Genomic DNA, 19300 nt, shown 5'->3' with positions numbered 1-19300 from the left:
CATCCCTGCCATGTACACCATCGTTGTTCATTGTACGCCTCATGGTGCATTTATTAACATAAGCATTTTCTAGTTTGAGAGAGAACTTTAGTTGCTTAGATGTTAGATCCTAGGTTCTTTTGTAACACAAGCTATTACCCGCTTTTCTTTATTTCTGCTTGTTGACCACTTCAAGGGAGGATAATAGGGGTCTTTACATAATACATGATAGTACATAATCTCTCTGACAGAGCATTGGTGGAGTACAAAATCTTTACAGATGGTTTTGTAACCTTTTCTAATCCGATCTACATCTACTCTTTTTCTGAAATCCGAAAGAAATCTTTTAAACTCTAATTTTACCTCCAAAGGATTGGATTAAGTGGGTACAGAAAATGGATGGATGGATTAACTGCTATTCTTTTTTTTAATTATTGATGACAATGGCAATCTATTTATATAGGGTCGATCTCTTTTTTCTTTTTAACTTTTAGATCTGTCAGTTTGAACTTCTGATGACGTCTTTGATCTTATCTATGAACAGAAACGGGAACATCTGTAAGGTTTACACATTTCAAGGCACCATTATATGCCATGTGACTCAGTTCAAAGATGTAAAAAAGGAAAAATGCTTGTCTCATTAAACAGTTTTTAAGACTGGACGCTAAATTTAATTGTATCTCATAAAATGTCTTTTCTACAAGATGGATGGTTGTATGATATACACAGAAGTACAGTGAAGACCTAAACTTAATATCTGTTCATTTACAGGCAGTCAGGAGCTGAAGAGAAAATGAGATTAGGCCTTCTGCAGCGTGCAATCACTCAAAGGATCGACATGGATTGGGCTGTCAACAATTTGCTAAAGCCATGGTGGCAACTATAAAGTGATTGAAATCTCTCTTCGCTTTGAATAGTGTGGTACTAGGGAAGGATGGGGAGGGGGGGTGATGTGATGACCCCAAAATCGCTTGAAAAAGTGATTACTTTACCGGTGTACACTACTCCCAATAGCATACCCCACCCTCCTTTGCTGTCTGGAAAAACAAAGGGATGGGATTTGGTTCAGGTTCAGATTGGATTTGTGTGCGTGTGTATTTGTGTGTTCATGTGTCCACACATTTGTTGGGACTTTCATGTGCATTTCTATGTTGCACAAAGTCCGAGGGGTGGCGAAATCTTTTACAAGGGGCTCTCATGTCAGGAAGCCATTGTCTGTGCGCCAAGATGACAGGCGAGAAGCCCTGGCAATGGATGGTGCCCTGGAGTTGAAAAAAATAAATAAAAATGGAGCCATTGTTTCAGAGGCCATGAGCAGAATATCTGCTGGAGTCTGAGGCCAAAGCGCAGCTCGTAATAACCTGTCTATAGGGAAACACATTTGTCACATTTGTCTCGTTGGCGAAATGAAAACCCAAATGGCTCTTTCTGCAGGATAAAAAAGCATCTACTGTAGTTGTCCACTAAATATATCTATATATTACAAAGCCAACACTATGCTGAAACCTCTACTTTGTATGGTATATGCTCACACATTGAAATAACTTCCATAAAATTTTGAGTTTTAAGAGTACCAATTAGACTGGGGCATCAGTTATACCAGCCATGAATACTGGACTGCATTTAAAGTCTGAGTACAGCAGAAATAAATCTACGTTCTGAGTTTGTCGCATCATAGACAAACATGTTATTAGCCATCCAGTTGAACATGAATCAAGTAAATAAAACTGAGGGTAGGAGTTAATATAACCGAAGGAAGCTACTTGCAGATTAAGAGATTCCACATTTCCCCTTCCAGCGCAGCTTATTTACACTCTCGTGGCAGTTATGTCCAAGCTTCCGAAGACCTTAAGACTTGAATGAAATCAGAATAACGTGAGCAGGCCAGCGGGGATGTGAGAGGTTAAGTCGAGCAACTACATCATTGTATTGGTGTTTCTGTTAATTCCAGCTGACTTATGTAAAAAGTTTGGTCGAGTACCAGACAAATCAGATCTGTGCCAGCTCTAAGCTCTCTATCGTTGCAGCTCTGCCCAAAATCAATCCCCTGGACATCCATCTGTGTAGAATGTTTCAGGGAATAGAACCCCAAGTGTGTTCCACTTTATAATCACATGGTATTAGAGACAGAGGTGACAGTCGTTAAAAGAAAGTTTTCATAGATTCACAGTTGTAGAGAGGTGAATTTGCTGAGTCACCTAGTGAACTGTCACCAATGTCAGGTTTGATCTACTTTTTCAATAAAATAGGAAACCCAGAACATTTATTTCTGACCTCTAGTAGCTCAAAGTTTTTCAAATAAGCTTCAGGTACTTCTTTACACTTATTACCCTCTTAAGAATGTTCTATACATTACAATTATATAATGAAGGTGATCACAGGATGAAGTGTGTAGAAAATGTTTATACCATCCCATAAGCACAGTTCTGCTTACTTGTGAAGCTGAAGGACAGCATCATTGTCCTCAAAAAAGAAAAACAAATCATTAGAATTGCGCTGAATATCAGGGATAATGTAGAATACAAGAAGGCAAATTGTGAAGGATTATTTGGTCTCATTTGGGCCTCGGTGATAGATTAACCCCCAGCACTGAAAGACATTGCGTTTTGTTCTAGGGTGGAAGTGACTTTGCCAAGACATTGTGAGATAAGAAGCTAACTGTTATTAGTTTAATGGGAACGATAGTCAGCCCAGAGCAGTGTGTGCAAGTGGCATGGGAGCATCATTTTTCTTTGCAGTCTTCCTCACACAGCACTGGGGCTGAGAAAAAGAGAGCGCAACAGACCAGTGTTTTGTGAAAAATCTGAACTACTGAAGACAAAGCATTGTTTTTATGACCCCTGGCCAGGCAGGTCTAAGTCTAATTTGTTGTGTTTGGTGTATATAAGCCCTTTCTTATCACTTTGAAACTGGGGTTAGATTTTTATTAATGTTACTTGGGTCGCAAAGTGTAGTATTTATTCTTCATTACAAAGGCTACAGGCTACACAATACAACTGTTATTAGTTTGGGGTCATAATGATAGCACAGAAATACTTTGTTCAATTAGCAACAAATAACCTACTATAGCTATCAGTCTTTTTTTATTTATGTATTTAATTTTTGTGTCCTTTTTCCAAAAGCACACAAGTATTGAAACTATTGTGAAAAATATACCTAAAAATATAATCGAGGTGCAGTGGCCTGGAAAAGTCACTCCTGGTTCAAATTTCCATAAATAAATGAGTGAAGGCTGAACTTTTTTCCATAAGATATAAAGTTAAAGATGGAACATTCTTTTGAGTACTGAATTGATATTCATGTGATATTTTCTGTTAGCATGAAGCTACCATTTAAAAAAAAGAGTGATTTGAAAGAAGTGATTGCAGAGGTGGTAAACTGTTCCACTGTACAACAACAAGATGTGTCTTTAAAAGTCCAGATCATGTATGGACCCATCAGTTTGGATTTGTGTTGCAGCCAGTGGTATGAGCAACATATAATTGTTAAAGGTAAATATGAATTTAATCAAATACCAGCTAATTCTTGAAAACAGCCCATCATCTTTGAAATGTGCTGAAGATTAGAACAGGTTTTTTTTTCATACATGTATAGGACAATGGTACTTTACGAAGCTCGAAATGCATATAGGACTACTTCTCAAAATTTTACAATCAACCTCACAGCCTTCCACCCCAAACATCACCAAATGCATTTGGATAGATCTCCAAAGAGAAGGGACATAACTGCAAGCAGTTCATACAGAACTAAAGGCCTTTTATAGGAAGAGTGGACAAAAATCCTACAAACAGGATTTGAAAGACTTTTAATTGGCTGTGGGATACATGCCCAATGGGGAATTTGCCGAGTATACAAACGTTTTGCTTTAGGACCCTTTTCGAAATCAGGTAAGATCATCAACTTGAAAAATTTCTATCAGGTTGCCCAATCTTTTGTTGCCTTTTTATGAGGTATAATAATACTTGCACGTGTAACAGCTCATTGCAGCTCATTGCGCATATTTCTTTGTATTTTTAACCGCTCTGAAGATTGTTTCCCAGTGTTCTGTCACTGTCTGAAACAGAGTTCCATTATCTCGATGTCTTCATCATCTTAAGTTTTATGCTTGTCACTAAAACAGCTCCCATATCTAAAGACGTCACAATACAAAACCAAAAACGGCCAAACTCTGTGTGCTGTCTCTGAACAATAGCCTTTTACATTATGAAAGGATATCATCACCATACATGTCTGCTGAATTCTGAGCCTCTTATCAGTGTTGGTGATGCATGGGTAAGGGTAAACACATTTGTCAGTTATGACAAATCCAATTCCTTGCACATTTGATTGCAGTCTGCTAGGCCGTATTACAATGCTCATTTAGGACCATGGCAATTCAAAACCTATTGAGTGTACTTTCCACCCTCCGACCCCGCAAAAACCTCTGCTTTCCATTTTCACTGCACCAGTCATTTCACTTAGAGGTACAATAATACAAGTCAGGGCAAATGAGTGAGGGTGAGAGTGAGTGACAATGAGTTAGTCCATGTATGTGTGTGAGAGCTAGAGTGGGGCTATTTGTGAAGAACTGGGTGAAATCTCTTCACTGCAGCTTGTAGGTATTTATATAATAAATGTATAAGTGCTACAAATAGCCAAAAATATATTTTTATTATACCGTATGCTTGGTCTATAAAAGTTGTCTGCCTTTTTTATTTTCATTCATCATTATACATACTAGAAAAGTGTACTGTGTGTCTTTTTCCACACACAACTAAAATGATAATTTTCATTTTGACAGAGATGAGGATGATGATGCATCATATAGTGAAATGTTTATACATATGTGTTCTTGGATTCATTCAGATGAAGAGAAAGAACAAGACAGTCAAATAAAACTCAACTAGCAAGTTCAAGAGTTCAGATATGAAATAAGCCCCTGCGCCACTGAAGAATATCCAGTTTAAAGGCATGTTGTAGGACTGTGGTTAAAAAGGATAGAAGCCTTTCAGAAGCCAGTGTTTAGAAGACCTCTAAAAGCAGATGGTTTTTACTTTCTGTGGCAGTGCTGAGGATGTTTTTACAAACTGTGCTAATATAACTAACAAATAAATGAAAAGCAGACTTTATTCTTATTTTGCTACATCTTTCAGGGAGCTCATACCATGGCCCAACATGCGGAAGAAATATTTATTGCCATGTGACATTAGCACACTGCCCAGTGTGCTAATGCCCAAGCAAATGTTTAATAATGTTTGTATATTTGTCGAAAACATTTGAGGTTCTAACATTTTTTGTTGCTTGTTGGATTGTACAGTGCAGATGGTGTGATAGCTACTTGTAACTTTGCATTTACTTAATCTTTTTTATGTGAAAACCTCACCAACCACAACTGACGGCAGGGTAGAAAAGTCCTTGGACAGTGTTGCCTTGAATGGGGCTCAAACTCAGTTCTGACACATGACAGTCGATATGGTATCCCAACCCTCCGCTTCCTGCTACCCCAATATGCATATTTTTTAAAATCACTTTTATAGTTTTATGGAATCCAAAACATGATCATGTTACAGTTTACATTAGGCAGACGTAACGTTTTAGGACCCTACAAAATTAATGCATGTAGTACAAAACATGGAGAATGTTTGAATTAAGAAAGTGTCTGTCAGCAAAAGTGTATCGATTAGACGGTTACTGAACCTTTATTGTTAAAGCCGTGATCCGTGGAACAATGCAGCTATCACACATTCTGTGTTGAAACTGTGTCAGAGCAAGTCAAAGGGCAGTGATACACATCTGCAAGCACAGCATTAATATTTTGGGCCAGTTTCCTGAGTGTCTTTGAGACTCACTCACCAGGCATGGATATGTTTAACCCTGTAGACCTTGAAAGTTATCATTTTATTGGGAGAGATCTTGCAACTATGAGAAGAAATGTTTACCTTTTGCCAGAGCTGCTTCTGCCAGTTGACCACTTGCTTTTGCTCTTTACAGAAATGACAAAAGAATTGGGAAATTATTATCTGAAACATTTTTGTTTTGGGGTTTTTACTTTTTTGCAATGATAAGAGAACACAATGTTGCCATGGATGTACTGACTGGAAGACATCAGACAGCCATGAAAGTAGCTCTCGCAGCATATATGCCAAAAAATATTGATTGCCCATTGCGCTCTAGCCACCTTGTATGCACATAAGTTTCGACAGCCTTAAATATAAAACATTTATAGAGCAAAAGTTCACAATACAAAAAAAAAGGGTAATAACTTGGGTATTTTTTTGGATAATGTGGTCTTTGAGGAAAAATGATATCCACTACGGTGGATTTCTACATTCTAATACCTCAATTGGCCACATGGTCAATTTAGCAGCAAGTCTGGATCCAGTTTCTTTCTATGTCCTTCACTCTTTCCAAAATCATACACTCACTCACTCACTAATCCACACTAACTACAGGGAGAGGACTATATAGCAGACTTATTTTCATAATGAACGGATGCTTCTGGTAACTGCTTTGCTGATTTTTAATGGATGACGTCACTGCTATAGCACTGTTTAAAACACTGGTCAAATACCAGTATGCATTCTTTGATGTAATCAGTATGTTTGAATTTTCATTTTTATATGCAGATTAAAAAATGAATAAGAAATGCCTTTTTATGTTGGAAAATTCAGCTATTTTCTGCAACCATAACTCTGCTGTTCTATACTTCTTACCACATTAATATACCATGCCAATGTTTACCTTCATTAGATATTGCTAAGAGACTGGTAAACATAATTTGAATATCTAAAAAAGGAAACAAGAAATTACTTCCATTTTTATGACCATTTTTATGTTTTTGCAGCTGCTACACATCTGTTTTTTTTTCCCCTTTGAACTTTGGCAAAATGCATTATTAGATTTGCTGGGTCAGAGACCATCAGTTCACACTTATCATTCAGTTTGCATAGCTGTATACTTTAAATACTCCATATACATAGAATCTCACTTTTGGACAGTCCTTCAAAATGGCAACCTTACTATGTTGCTCACTATGCAGTGACTAGTGAGTGATTTCAGAGATTATGTTGTGCACCCATCTGCCTCATTCTGTAGCTGTCCATGGTGCTGAACCAAAAAAAGAAAGTTGGTCTACCACTGTTTCTCTGCCTTGAATTAATGTTTGACACAATAGCTTTTAATCTCTACTTTCTTATATTAAGGGTGAGAACTTTGTTTAAGAAAATGAATGCTATAGAACAAAAAGTGTGTTCTGTGTTCACAATAATTATGTCACTGTCAATAAAAATACATGAATGTGACTGTATACACGTATATAGCTGCCACTTGTGACTCATTCATACAATGAAAGAAACAATTACAACTTTACTCTTTAGATTTAATTTGCTTATATTTGTCCATACAGTTGAACTACACTCATGGCAGCTGTGCACATGAACAATGCTGCTGAAGAGCAGGGAGCGTGATTCAATCATAACAAGCTTTTATTTCATTGTCTAATCATAGACATATTTATCTCTCAGAGTCATGAGTGTCCATGTGAGAGAAACCCCTAATGCCTAACATAACAATAGACTGAGGACAAGCATTGGTGCTGCTGTTGAAAAAAACAACAAAACAAATTCATTATTAATGCAATGCTCTCAAAGCCCATGGCGTCATAGGTATCCATTGTTACTTCTGATTCTGCTTGCAGCTCTTAGTGGGGCAGAGAGCATGGAGACGTGGCAGGCAGGGATGAGGACCAAAAACTTAGTCTCTCTTTTACTTCCTATGAAGCAAATCCTGCCAAAGCTAACTTCCTCTGTTTTTGGTCATATTCTCTAAGGGTTTGTTCATCTAGCAACACTACAAGCAAATCTGTTCAGCACTGCAAACATTTAGACGATGGGTGATATATTTATTTTACTCATAAAGGATCACAGAGCAGCTGGAGGGGAGACATACAGACTCAGCTGGAACATGTTGTCAAATGTCATAAATCCAAACTTTTATCAAGCATTTATTCTTTAATGTCGTTTTCATAGGGGAGCATAATGTCAGCTGTCTTAAAGCCTAAAGAAGCTGTCGAGGTACTTTTGCAGCAGAGTTTAGATCCGGTCAGTTCTAGTGTGCTGATCTGGAAAGAAAAAGCCTCCCTCCTTCCCTCCCTCAAGGAATGGTTTCACAGCCAGGGGTGCAAGGTGCGAGGGTGCCTTGGCCATGCGTGAACTGATGCTGATGACATTCACATGTACCTGTGATGCCTGAATGGCTTAAGCTGCCCTAGGGGTCTGAACAGAAAGGTTTGAGGAAGCAAGAAGGATATAAACACATTTTAAGAATGCTGAACAAATATTTTAGTAGCATTTTCTGTGTTTTTGGGCTATGACAGAGGCTATGAGTGATAACAGTGTTAGACAATGTGGACAATGGTAGAGCCACGAAATTTGGATTTTAACTTGATGATTGTCTTTTTAACCAGCCATGCAAACTGAAGTCCATTCCAGGTGTGTGCAGTGACAAACATACCATTGTCTGCTCAATGAAAGCTTTGCATCTTAAAACACATTAAACATTTTTGCTCCTTGGGATTAGTTTCCTGCACACCATCTTTAATAAACTAAAATGGCATAAACACTTTAGATTTCGATTCGTATTAAGTGCTGTATCTATAAGTATCTATAAACCCAGATTAGGGCTGTCATGATATCAGATTTTCACTACATGATTTTTGAAAAAATATTTTACATCCTTTTATTTGAATTGCGCTCAAAATAAGTTGGGGAATCATGAAAGTTTCACAAAAACCCAGCTTTATCAGCTGAGATAAAATGACAGTTATGTCATAAATGACTATCATCTGTGCAATATCAACACATTATCAATATTTCATACTCTTAATATCACGATTATCAATACCAGTATATTGCTACAGTCCAAATGATCATATCACTCGTGGAATGGAATCTCTATTGCCTTTCAAATATTAAACAGACAAATTATTTTTAGTACTAAACTCTTTTGCTGTAGTTACAATTTCAGTAGATTTTCTGCTCTCTCTGCAGCAGTATATATCTGTGATTCAGAACTGAGACCTCCACCACTCTTAAGCTGAGGCTTGAGAGCAGATACCCTCAAGGAAGCCACTGACTGTGTTTTCTCCCACTGTCTTGAACCCTTTAATGACACTTTGAAAAACAATAATGTGATTTTTTTTTTCTCATTTTGGCAGCACATTAAAACTGGTAAATTAGAGGAGTGGGATGAATAATGGGATGGTGCATAGGACCCCCTTTAGAAAACACAGGGGATAGATAAAGAATCAGATATGTGTTCGACAACATTCTACAGGGCCCGCCTTATAGACAAGGCTGTCTGTTGTGAATGCCTGGGTGTGTGTTTGTCCGCTGTTATCTGAGGCCCACAGTGCCATCAGGCCCTCAAAAGAGGAACTGCTACTTTCTCACCGCACACCCCGCGCCCCTCCACCCTCCCTCCAATTCAGCCTCAGAGACTTCAGAATCAGATTCTACTCTTTTATTTAAACCTGTTTTTCAGCATCTCGTCTGTGATACACTGGCACGTTGCAAAAGTAACGCGAGCTTTTGGAAAGCGTGCCGTGCGTCTTGCGCAATTTCACGCGGATAAAGACAGGTTAACAAATAAATAAATCAATCAGCGGTCTGAATAAATAAACCAGCAAATGGACGGGCTGCTTGGTTGTTAAACACACTGGCAAACACAGCACAAGGACCCACACGAGCCAGCAGTTTCTCCCCCTCCACACACATACACACGCACACACATGTACACACACTTCAGTAGGACATCGGGAAGAGTGCGTTCCGCTGATCATCTCCGTCCCTCCTTCCAGCAAGCGGATTGCTTCTGCCTCTGACGACAGCCAGTCACACAGCGCTGCTGAAAGTGTGAGGCTGAGGAGAGACTGCATCGAGGAGCTGCGCGCAGGCACCGGGAGCCGTGCGTGGGAGTTGTTCACCGTCTCTACCTGCCATCTGCATTCCCTCTTTATTCTCAGCCCTCATCGGACGGGTTCGGGCGCACTGGGAGTCCCATAGCCGAGGGAGTTAGATTTTGTGAGTGTGGGTTGGCTGTTGTCTCAGAACCGCGGTGCCGTCGCTGTGAAGAAATTCGCTGGAAATCAGCAATAAACTGGCTGACTGGCGCCTGCCCACCCTCCCCGACTTCGTTTTTTTCTTTAATGAAAGCTGTCTTTCAAGGCGATGGACTTGAGATAGTGCGTCTCAATTTGAGTGTTGCTGGCTGGGAGTTGCCGTCGCGGAGAAATGCGAAAGTATGCTTGGAAGCAGTGAACGCTACAGCAGGTGAGTAGATAAAGATGGACATTTTTATTGTTTTAAGGTGCTCCTTTTCACGTAAGTGTTTGTGCTTATGTCAGTGCGCTTTCCTGTGGCAAGGAGCCAATATTATAGAGCGGTACATTTCCATAATGCAGCCAGTCCTTGTGTTCAATGTCCGGGCTACTTTGAAGAAAACATCCCTATGTGGATTCTACTGTGGCTATGTTAAAACTCATCAGAACTCACCGCAATGTCAAATCAGAGAAAAAAAAAAGGCTGCAAGCCTCTGATGGTCAACGCAGAAAAGAAGAAACGCAAACGAGGACTTGAGTGTGGTTAGGCATCCTCTGCAGGTACAAACACATCAAATCCAAGCGGCTTGAAATTGATTTATAGATTGATTATCACTTCGCATTTTGCCAGTGTCATCTTTTTTTTTTTCCCTGACCATTTCTTTCTTTCTGTGCGATCGAAAGCTTAAAGCTTTAGTCAAATTTAATTGTCCCGCGAATGTGTGTGCGTATGTGTGCGGGGAGTGAAAATGTTATCTTAATCCAGCCTTTATATATCCCGATATAGGATGACATTTCTCACTCGTGTCCGAGTGCGAGGCGGTCGTGATCCTCTCCCGCATGCCATTTTATTCATCTGCAAAAAAGATGGCTATCTGTTAAATGGACAGCGAAGAAAAAAAGAAGCGGGATTCTGCAGCAATGTTGCCAGGCATTTTAGAAAAAAAAAATCCTCAAAATCGACTTGGGACTCTTTGTTTTCAACAAGACGACAGTTAGGCTCTATATATAGCATCAGCTGCGACAATATGGGACACAGGATGAAACTTGTGCGTTTATGGTGCCACTCTCCCTCTGCTGTTTGCTATTCGAAACAAGCAGTATTGGTAGGGAATATATAATATAACATAACTTTGGCTCAGAATTTGTCCTTCCTAACTGTGAGGCACTGCCTCTTACAACGTGTTTAATATTGTACATATTGCACAGAAAAACGAGTGCAGCTGAGTATTAGTGTGTGTGAGGCTGTGCTTGCAGACATTCATAAAGTGCTGGCTCTATTGGTTATAAATAACTGGAGGGAGAGGACAGGCAGATAGAGCAGCAGCATCTTCCTGTCACTTTGAGCAGCAGCAGCACAACAGCCTCTCTGGCTTTATCTGGATCCAGTTTGATAGATAGAGGATACACTTAGAGATTTCACGCACAGGCAAGGGCAAGGGTGTGGCACAGTGGGCCTCACTGTTGCCTGTCATGGGTTCATTGTTTTTCCCACGTGCTCCATCAATTATAAATAAATTATTTTGCTCTTCTTTCTCGGAGTGTCGAACTCTAGTGACTTTCAAGTGACCCTATCAAACTGAGAGCTCTCTTTAATCCGCTGCTGTTGCTGGCCACTTCAGCCTGTAAATCCTGTTTTCAGGTTTTCCTGTCGATTTCTGCAGTGATTGGGACTCAGCCGACTCAATCTTGGCTGCTTTGCAACAGCTGAGAGACCGCCCAAGTGTGTGATCCGCTTTGTCCGCGCGCCCCTGCCTACCTTCATTAAATAAATGTGTTGCAGCTGACCTTGGCTACCTACAGTCATCAGTAGGATTCACCTTTTCGCCCCGCAGTAAGCTACGGCATATTGCAAATGCCCCTCCTATTCCTCAGCATTATGCTGCTCTTGACATGCTATATTAAATTACAGTTCCTTGATCAATGTTTGCAATAACCTAAACCTCTACATAGTGGCCAATTTAATGCAGAGCATCAGATATCACAGGAAAACCGTGCTCCTTATGACAGCATTATATTTCAGGGAGGTATGCTTACTATCTTAGTGTGTTTGTAATCGAATCATATGTGGACAGAATGGAGGAGGAAAACAATAAGATTCGCCTTAGAGTGTGTGCTGCATTAATGATTCATGGAAGAAATCAGCTTCACCGTGGATCTGACAGCAGTCGAGACAGAGTGGGTGGCGATGATGTGGACCACGATGCTCGAGCATGGTGACTGATCACAGACTTGCCTTCTCACAGTGCTCTAAATGACCAGCAGTGGTATTAGAGAGTGGGCTAATACTGGCTTATGACGTGTTCTCATGTCTCCTAGAGACACTCATCCTGGGTATAAAGCTGACACCTACTGCATCGACAAGGTGTTTATTAGCTCCCAGTTGTGAGGCCACAATGCCTACATAATGTTAGTATGACACAACGCTGTGAGTTTTCACACGGGACAGCAATTATGTTGTTTTTACCAGACCCGGGCGCCATTCTACTTGATGCCACTGTCTTGATTCGGCTCTGGCTGGGTGGCATGTGCATGAAAGGTATGTGGTGGGATCATAGTGGCTGTTTGATGGGAGGCAGAGGGAAGATCTTGTTTGCAGTTGTCCTCGGTGGGTGTCATTTAAAACAGATGATGAAGAAGGACAGTTACATGTGTTGCCAAAACTTACCTGCATGCCTGGCATGACAGCAGTGCAAAGGTGGGAGAGACTCACAAAGTAATGGAAATTCATGAAATGGCAAAATGCTGTGTATTTCTTCTGTTTTTACTAATTTATGAAACAGCCAGTGTCAGACGTGGAGTTTAAAAGAGGACTCATATGCAGAGGGATGACCGTTCAGGCTTTATTTTATTATCTCCAGCACTGAGCGATAAAATAACAAGCTATGAAATGATTCTATGAAGTCTATAAAACTTAATAGAGAGAAATAATCAGGGAGAAATAATCGAATAAACAAAAACCTCTCAGAATAAAGGAGGGAATAACCATAAAAAAGCAGAAAAACAACAGAAGTTCACTTTGCTAAGATGAGGACAAATAACTTAGAACTATGAACTCAAAATCCCTCCCTGACTCCCTATACAAAATATAATGCTCTCCTGAAAATTGGAGGCTCAACAAACTCTATGAAATGTATCTATAACAAAATAAATAGATAAATCACTCCAAAAGGAGGCTATCAAATTGGTTATGAAACTTTGACACTAAACTATGAAAGTTACACACACTTGCAATCACTTGCAAGGAGGCAAACAGATTCAGGCTTGTGTAACTTGGAAAAGCAAGGTGGTGACAACTTTGGCTGTGGTGGCCTGCTTGGATGAACGACAGAACTAAACACTCAGGCACAAGACAAAGGGGAGACGCAGACTATAAGACAATAGAGGGGCAATAGGAAACAGGTGGACACAATCAGGAATCAGGGAAGACAATCCGCTGGTGACACATGAGGAAGAGCAAGTGATCTGAAACGAGAGGAGAGTTAATCTTTCAAAATAAAACAGGAAGTGACAAGACAAAACATGGAGACAGGACAAAACCCCAACTTGACCTCACAGCCAGCTATTGTTTCTTAGAATGTAACAGCTGGTTGTCTTGCACTGTATCTCCACAGATGTACAATATAGTACTGTGCAGTCTGGAGCCACCCATTAATTCTCAATATGTTGCCAGAAAAAGAGCAATGTGTGCAGCAATTTATCAAAACAAGTGCAAACATAAATGCAAATACATCATATAAGTAAAAAACAGAATTTGTACAATTCTAATGAGGTTGAAAGTCAATATTTGGTATGACCACCTTTATTCTTCAGCACAATCTGAACCCTTAAAGACAAGATATTTTAAAATGTCTTTGTAGTCTTCAGGAATAGTTCTCCAAGCTTCTTGAAGGACATCCCAAAGCTCTTCTTTGAATGTTGGCTGTTCCCGGCCAAGATGATCCCACACTGTTTCAATAATGTTGTCCGGCCTCTGGGGAGGATTCATCACTCCGTAGGACCTGTTGGCACTGATGTTTGAGTTTTTCATCTTTTTCTCCCCGTTTCCCTTCTGTAAGAATGACCTCTTGACAGTCACCCTGGAGACCATTCCTGAATAGGATTATGTGAACAGTCGATGGATCAAATGATGGGCGAGATGTATCTCTCTGGTTCTGTGTTGTATCTCTGCTGATTTATTTTTTATTTTTTTCTATTTCTGTGGGACATCACTTTAAGTTACTGTTCATCTGCTGTAGATAGTTTTTTAGTCCTCAACTTGTTCAGTTTTTTCAAAACTTTTAAAGAAATAGCACACCATGCTCAGATATGCCAAGTTGTCAGCTAATAGCTCTTTTGGAATCACCTTGTTGCTGCAGAAATACTCTAATGTCCGTCAAACTGTTATCTTGTCATTTTTTCATTTGTGCAACTGGAGAAATGATATTTAATAACATGTCTTTGTGACAGGCTGCTACACAGTAACAGTGCCTGGTTTGGATTTAAAAATGGTTCTTTGGAAAGTCATCTGTTATCTGTAAACAGAACAAGGGTTCATGCCTAAGGTGACTTTCTTATGCTTTCATTATTCATAGATCAGTGTTAAATAGTTATAAATTTAACGCTGATCTAGACTAAATAATAATAACGATTTTTAAAAAAGCAACATCTAAAGAATAACTTTTAAAGACCTTCCGAAAGAGAACTATTGCTTAAAATCACTTCAAAATTATTGCAAGAAAGTCTGGCTGCTTCAGAGCAAAATGTCAGGAAATTATCGGCAGCACAGAACTGTACTCGTACTATATGCATTGCTCATCAAAATTTGCTTTAGTTTAACTGCACTGGTGCATATGTTAGACATTTTACTCAGTTGCAGTTCTTGCAAAGGTGAGACTAAATTAGTTGTTGGTTTCTGGGTGGCCAAGAATCAAAAAGCTCACGTTTTAGGCTTAAAACACATGTGCTGCTCGAACAAAGCTCTTTAGGTTGCTTGTTCATGTTGACATATCCCTCAGTATGTGTGCAGCATATCTTTAGTGTGATGGTATGCAAGCCATGCACTGTCCTTCACTCGGCCTTTGTTATTGTGATTGCTGCTGTCAAAAAAAAGAACGAAAATCTAATTTGTAATTATAATTTCATTGCCCTTAATCCTATAATGTTGGACGCATCAACATAATTATTGTGTACACTAATCCAGACTGCAGCTGCAACATTTATGCTAAACAGTAAAATAGTGCTCTCCATGGTTAAGCCTTGTGATATAATAAAGAGCTACAGAAAATATCCCTATTCTTCTGTGCACAGTTTTTTTTTTTAGTCTATGTGACTGCATGACACTTCCTCCAAGGCTCATCCTAATTAAAAGCAGCAATGCATAGAGAAAACATTTGAAATAAAAAGAAAACACCAGCAGTTGATTATTACAACTGTATGAGCATCTCAGATGCCTGCTTTAACTGAAATGGCGTCAAAGTGTTGAGCCTTGTCAGAAGCAGATCAGAACATGCCTACATGCATTCAGATTAGCCTGTCGGGTCAAGCGCGAAACTCACTCAAACAAGTGTAGCTTACGCCGAAGTTTCTTTAGTTCTGCATCAACACGTGTGAAAAATCAACATGTCCACCGGGAACGCAACAGCATGTGTACTTGTCCTGAAACAGCTATTATCCACCTGCTCATGTGTGACTTCCACCTGCAATATTTTAGCTGTGCCAATGAGTCAGCATGTGTCCTTTTAGAATTAACGATATTAGCTAACTTCATAAAGCTGTTTTTTTCTTTAATGACAAACCTAAGTAAGAGACCAGAGCTAGAGGATCTACCACTAATATTGAGAGCCATTGCACGGGAACACTGTGGTTTTACTTGTTGGCTGCAGCAGAAAATGGATAAAGAGAAGTAAATCAGGCAAAACCAGTATGTGGAAACGCTCAGAACATGCTGCATCACCAGAATGACTTGAAACAGAAACAGACTAGAAAATCAGCTCTCGTCCTTGCATCATTGCTGCAGCTTCTCTCCTGCACATAAGCACAAAAGCAATAACTAATGCTACTTTAAAGACATTTTTATCGCTGCAGTTATCCAACCATCCTTCAATAACATACTTAATCCACAAAGACCTGAGGCACCCACTAACCACGTGGACTGATATTTCGATATGTTGCCTTACTGTCATCTTTTTTTATACAATCAAACTGATACATGCCTGCTGCAGTTTTGTCCCTGCCTTGTACAAAGTGGTTCTTGTTTGGGCATTCTCAACTACTCAGAACCGGCAAATTAACTTCCATCTTACGCTACTGCATCACTGACATTTTGTAGTACCTTTCATTTTCTAATTAATAACAGGTCAGAGTTTGAGTACCTTAACTGTGACAGGGGGGGGGAATTATGCTATATTAGTATAGGCGTCAACTGACTGACAATCTGTTAAAAATGCCCAACTTCAACTTTTAACAAAATTTAGAGTATTCATGAAATGGATACAAAGTTGCTAGTCTTGAAGGAGTATTAAGTCCTGTACCATTCTGCAGCCTTTAGAGGTTGCGTCATTAATAAAGGCACCAATGATGGACGAGGTGATAGGTCAGGGGGTTGGCAAAATGTTATTGTGCTCACAGAGGCTCCTCACTCAGCCTCTGGAGAGAACATTTGTATTCACTGCACAGGAACTAATGAGTGTCTATGCTGGCACTTCTGTTGCCAGGAAGATTTACTCATTCATGTTTTAGATGACTGCGTTAATGACACTCTGCTAAGCTGCTAGTGGGCTGTAAATCATATCGACCGAGGCAGTTGATGGCCTCTGACTGACAGCTTTGAATGGGAGGCTGTAGCCAAGGCACTTCAGTGGAAGTCACTCAAGTTAGGTTCATCGGGCCAAAACACAATCTGTAATTTCTATCCTTTACAGCTTGTAGCAATATGTTGTACATATGGTTGAGTGTTTATGTGTTTATATTTCATATTGTACAAACTTTAAGGTCACAGACTGCAGTTGTTCCGTTTTATTAATGTATGGTGGATAACCTAAATCACCAAATGCAATGTTTTTTTGAGGTTGTCCATTTCATCTGCATTGTAACGCAGTGCAATAGTCCTGAGCCACTCCTCTGCTCTTTCTTTCTCTTTTGCTTCCAAGCAGCCAGGCATTTTTGTAATCTTTAGAACTGATGTTTAACAACAGTTCATCAGGCTTTCTGAAAGTCTTTCAAAGTTTTTTGTGGGGCATATGGAAACTCTTTCACTCATTTCATGTTGTTCTACTCGTCCGTTTTGTGAAAATTGTTTTTTTTTTCACTCAAGCATGAAAAGGGCACCTTAGGAACGAATCAGTGTCGTTCCTACTTATAACTGATTACTTTGTACACGACCAACTTTTTACTTGCAGTCTGTCGCAAAGACACACAATTTGTTCCCATTAGTGTAGTTACATCAACTAAAAATATCAAAGATAACAGTTTCACAGACATGAAACTACATTTTTTACAGCACCAAGGTGATTCCCAAAGAACCATTCATCAAAAACTTGGCACCTCTCTGCATGGCGTGCAGTGTGTCCTCAAAAGAATTTAGGAAACGTTTTTACAATTTATGCACATATATAAATCATTTCCTCCACAAATTTAATGGCAGTATTTGAAGAAGTTAGGGTTGGCTTACGACTTTTGAACAGTGCTGCGTAACTAAAGGCTAAATAAATCATTTGACAGTGGGGAAAAATGACAATATGCCGCATCTTTTTGGCTGAAAGCATCTATTCAAACAGTACCATTCAGTTGCAACTGTTGTGGGGCAACAGCAGCTCCTCTTACACAGCCATGCTTATATGGAGCATATGATATTTTCCATAAGTGGGAACAAGATTTGTGTTTGTTTGCCACCTCCCTGGCATAATGGGTGTTAAAATACCCCATTGAGATTCAGAGTTCACACGGTTCAGCGTTTGGGTGCTGCACGAGTGCTCTCAACTCTCTTGCCTCCGTCTAGTGGGCTGAGTGAGGATCTACGTACAAGTGGCGTATGGGGTTAAACTAAGCAACATACAAGCACTCATTCAAACTGTGCCAATCAGTTTGACCGACGTCCAAACTTGTTGTTGCTGTTGTTAATTCACCGCACTTTAAAAGTTCCATTAAAAGCCACTAATCCCATTAGAATTTATTGAGAACATGGACACCCCTGTTCAAATGCTGCAGTATAGTAGAAGTATAGAATGACTGTCCACTATGATACTGGGATTAGAGTGTTCTCAGATAATTCACATATTCTAATGTGCTTCAAGCCCATTATCCCTTCCTTTGGTTAGATCAGAGCAGTCGCTTTTCATCCACTGACAGTCACTTCCCATTCATCATGTAATTCTAGACAACACGGGCCTTGCTTTGACGTATAACGGAGCAAAGGCTTTTAGTTCCCTAAAAGCTCTCTTTCCCCATCTCTTTGGCGCTCTCCTTCCATGTCTCTCTTTCTTGGTTTAACTTCCCTAAAAGCTCTCACTGTCTGTGTTCTCTGGCTCCCTTCCTCCCGCCCTCACTCTGGCTTTCTTTCCTTCACCCACTCGCTGTCAACGCAGAGTGAGCTAGAGAGGGAAAGGAATGACAGAACGCTGCAACAAAGAACTGCTAATACTGTTGATGGAGGAGAGCGAAAGTGCTGGGAGGAAACGGGAGGTCGGATTTCAGGTTATTGACCGAACTGGGTGGCATGTAGAGATGTTAGTTTGCTCGACATGAAGAAGCAGCAATTATCCCTGCAAAAGTTAGACATGAAGTAGAGCTGTCTCGCCATTTGTAGAGCTGTCTTGTGTCTGAATGTGTTTACATCCATGCCGGGGACCATTTTGTAATCAGAATAATTGACACATGGGAGGAAGTACAGGGAAGTACAGTTTTCTTTTCACATGAGGTGGATGAGACACCACAGAGGAAACTATTGTTTTGTTTTTTTTTAAATGTTGAGATTTTGCTACCATAACATGTCAGAGTCCTGCAAAGAAAATGTATTCAGTGAATTAATTCTTTATGTGCATTTCTAAACATGTGGGGGGGGGGGGGGGGGGGGGGGGTATATTACTCATATCTTGATTTATACAAGGTTTTTTTTTTTTTTTTTTTTGCTGTTGACTTTATTTTCTGATTTATGGAGTGATCGGAGAGCCAAAGAGATCCAAATCTCTACTGTGAAAACCTTTGACTCTTGTTATGTTAACAAGATAAAACAAGATGTCTGGACCTTACATTTTTAAACACAGAGAT

General features: G+C 39.8%; 1 protein-coding gene across 2 annotated transcripts in view; it reads left to right on the top strand.

The window, feature by feature from the left end:
- Positions 1–19300, top strand: part of lingo1a (leucine rich repeat and Ig domain containing 1a) — a 135425-nt gene that overhangs the window by 95721 nt on the left and 20404 nt on the right. The window contains exon 1 of one of the 2 annotated variants that reach the window (XM_072386281.1): positions 9803–10286. The exons of the other annotated variant lie outside the window; for it this stretch is intronic. The gene's annotated coding sequence lies outside the window, so the exon portion shown is untranslated. Of the gene's footprint in view, positions 1–9802; positions 10287–19300 lie in introns of those variants that run through there. 2 annotated transcript variants of the gene reach the window in all.

Source organism: Leuresthes tenuis, unplaced genomic scaffold (genome assembly GCF_036924035.1).
Source record: "Leuresthes tenuis unplaced genomic scaffold, fLeuTen1.0.hap1 SCAF_5, whole genome shotgun sequence".
Lineage (NCBI taxonomy): Eukaryota > Metazoa > Chordata > Actinopteri > Atheriniformes > Atherinopsidae > Leuresthes > Leuresthes tenuis.
The sequence above is the reverse complement of the archived record's forward strand: the minus strand, read 5'-3'. Positions and strand labels throughout refer to the sequence as shown.